Consider the following 2,820-nt stretch of genomic DNA (forward strand, 5'->3'; position numbering starts at 1 on the left):
TTGCCCCCTCCAGCTTCAAAAACAGTGAGGCTAAAACCTTAACACCAGTTGCAATAACTTAAACAGAACTAAAAGCAGTGCACATTAAAAAAAATCAATTAAAAATCGAACTCACTGTAGCCATAGCAAATTAAACTGCTACCAGGCTTTCTGAAAACTAGTTGAAGCATCTGAATTGAGCATTTATATACATTTATAAAAAAATTCATAGCCGTAACATTCAAACTCTACCCTCCCGGGGATAAGTGCCTGAGCTGAAGAGAGCTTATCAAAAGGGACAGACTTCATAAAAAAATAGATGCTTCCATGTTCCAAAGGAAAAAAGCACATTCTGAAAGATAAAACGACTTGACTGTTCAACACCACAGCAGCTCCACGGTGCTACAGCGTAATTCCTGGGACGTCAGCTTTGCTCAAGTGTGGCACACCATAAGAGCTAGAGGGGAAAATAAAAACAGTTGGGTAGTAACCTGCCAACTATACCATTTGACCTGGCTCTGAGGCTAATAAGGCACTGAAGTGTGTGTGTGTGTCTGTGGAGTGCCAGGAAATCCACCCCCCCGACCAACTCCCTTTGCAGGGCCTTAGGGAGGAAATTATCCCCATGGACTGGATGGGAAGCTGCAGGAGACTGGAAGAGACCCTAGTGCACTACACTGAGAACTCGTTCATACCTGACTTGGGAGGGACGGGGCTCAGAAGCACAGGCAGTCAATGCCCTAGTACAGCTTGCTGGGATTATATCCCCCTCCCTTTTTCTTCCTTTTTTTTTTTTTTTTTTTTGGCTTCCTCTGATGAATCTCAAACACTCACTATAGTATTTGTTAACCCTCAGTTGACAGTCTTGCTGGAGAAGGTAGCTGCAGGGAGCCACTAGGAGACGATACTTGGATGCATAGCTTTTCACTTCACGACTGGTTATTCCAAAGCAGTCCTGGTGAGCAGCAACCACCTGACTATAAAGCCACGATTTCAGGTCAAGTCAGGTCTTACAGTGCAGGTATCATCTAAAAAGAAAGAAAAAACAGCGCCACGAAAATGTGCTTATATCTGGCTTATTCAGCACCCCTAACACAACTCGGTACAAACACACACAGAGGGAGCCTTGCAATCCTGGATTTTATAGTACAGGCTGTATCTGCCGGACAGGGAAATGCTGTGCATCCATCCTTTTATGGGTTTTCCAGTTTCCATACAGCAATTCCTTCTGCACATCCATAGATGAACTCTGACAGAAGGCAGGAGGAGGAAGACAGTCTCTCTCCAGCAGCTCAGTATAACACAGCTATGGATTAGATCATTAAATAAAAGGAAGATCTGGAATAAAGGATATAAGGAGAGAACTTTCCCCTCCTTCCTTTCGTTTTTTTCCCCACAAAGTCGTATCCCCAGTCTCTTAAAAATGTTGACAGACTCCACAAAGAAAAAACAACAGAGCACCAGTCCCACGCTTGGGATATATGAACTAAGAACTTCTTTTCATTTCTAATTTTCAGAATCAATAAAAATTTGTAGGGAAATAATTTGAAAGAAATTCAGGGCAAGCGCTAATTTTCAAACCCCTTTGGCTCTCCATTGGCTCAAAGTTGTTTCTGTTCATCCTTCTGTAAAATTATGCTCACTACATAATCAGAAACACTTTAAAATCTTCCAGTTATATGAATCCTCACCCTGTTACTAAGGCCAACCACTCCAAAATTACACAGCAGTAATACAAGGTGCTTGTAAAACCAGCTCTCAAAACTAGCTATTTCAGCCTCTCAAATCTTAAAAGCATCTGTAGTTTCTGCAAGTTCCTGAACTGCTTATACACAAGCAAGAATCCTGTCCTGCTCCCTGAGCAAACTGGCACCTCAAAAATAGAGATGGAGGATACGAAAAAGTGTCACCACACAATGCCTGGAGCCAAAAAAACCGCCAGAACATCCCCCCCACCCCCAACCTCCAAAATAACCTCCCCAAAACAGTTCTTAGAAAATTCAGCAATGCCGAAGTCTGAAGTTTCAACTGAGAAACTCTAGTTTTAAAAAAAGCAGGTGCCTTTGGTCATTTCACACCACCATGCTGATGCTACAGGCCGGGTCAAAGCCCATTCCTGCATTTCCAGGAGCGGCACAGTGCATTGGCAGTTTTGGGTGTCCCGTCCCCACGAGCCATACGGGGGCTGGCAGCAGCTCACGCAGTCCTCAGAAGTACACAGCAGCTCTCAGTGGCTTCCTTGGCTTCTGGGTGCCTGACATTCAGAACTGTGAGCATCACCTCCTACCTCTGAAAACCTCATTGCAGTGGGTTATTACGAAAACAAGCTCTGATACAGCCAGATTAAACCCCTGCGCTCTGTGGAAACAGATTTTGATGGCTGTTTACTTGCCCCCTCTCGTAAAAGGGCTTCAATAAAAGCTTAGAAAAGCTAACCATGAGCACCTGCCAACTCTACATAAAACTCTTGCCAACTCAATATACCTCCCTCGCCATGTAACAAAGCCAACCTACTGGGACAGAAACAAGAAATCAGCCTAGGTGCTTGGCAGATGCAGGGCCACAGGATGCACTTTCAAAGGCTGTCTGAAGACCACTTAAAGCTAGGTGTGTTCTTCTTCTGTATCACCTTGGGACACTCTTCTTAAACACATCTTTCCTTACCGACAAGGCTCTTGCAAGCAACCTACACGTTTGACCCCATTCTTGGAAATACATGACTGGAATAAATGCCATTGATAACTATTAGTGGAGGAATAACCATGAAACATCAGTAACATAATACTTCAAACATTCAGCCCACCACATGTTGGAACGAGAGAGAGAGAGGGAGAGAGAGAC

The sequence above is a fragment of the Aquila chrysaetos genome, chromosome 12 (assembly GCF_900496995.4).
Source record: "Aquila chrysaetos chrysaetos chromosome 12, bAquChr1.4, whole genome shotgun sequence".
NCBI classification, from domain to species: Eukaryota; Metazoa; Chordata; class Aves; order Accipitriformes; family Accipitridae; genus Aquila; species Aquila chrysaetos.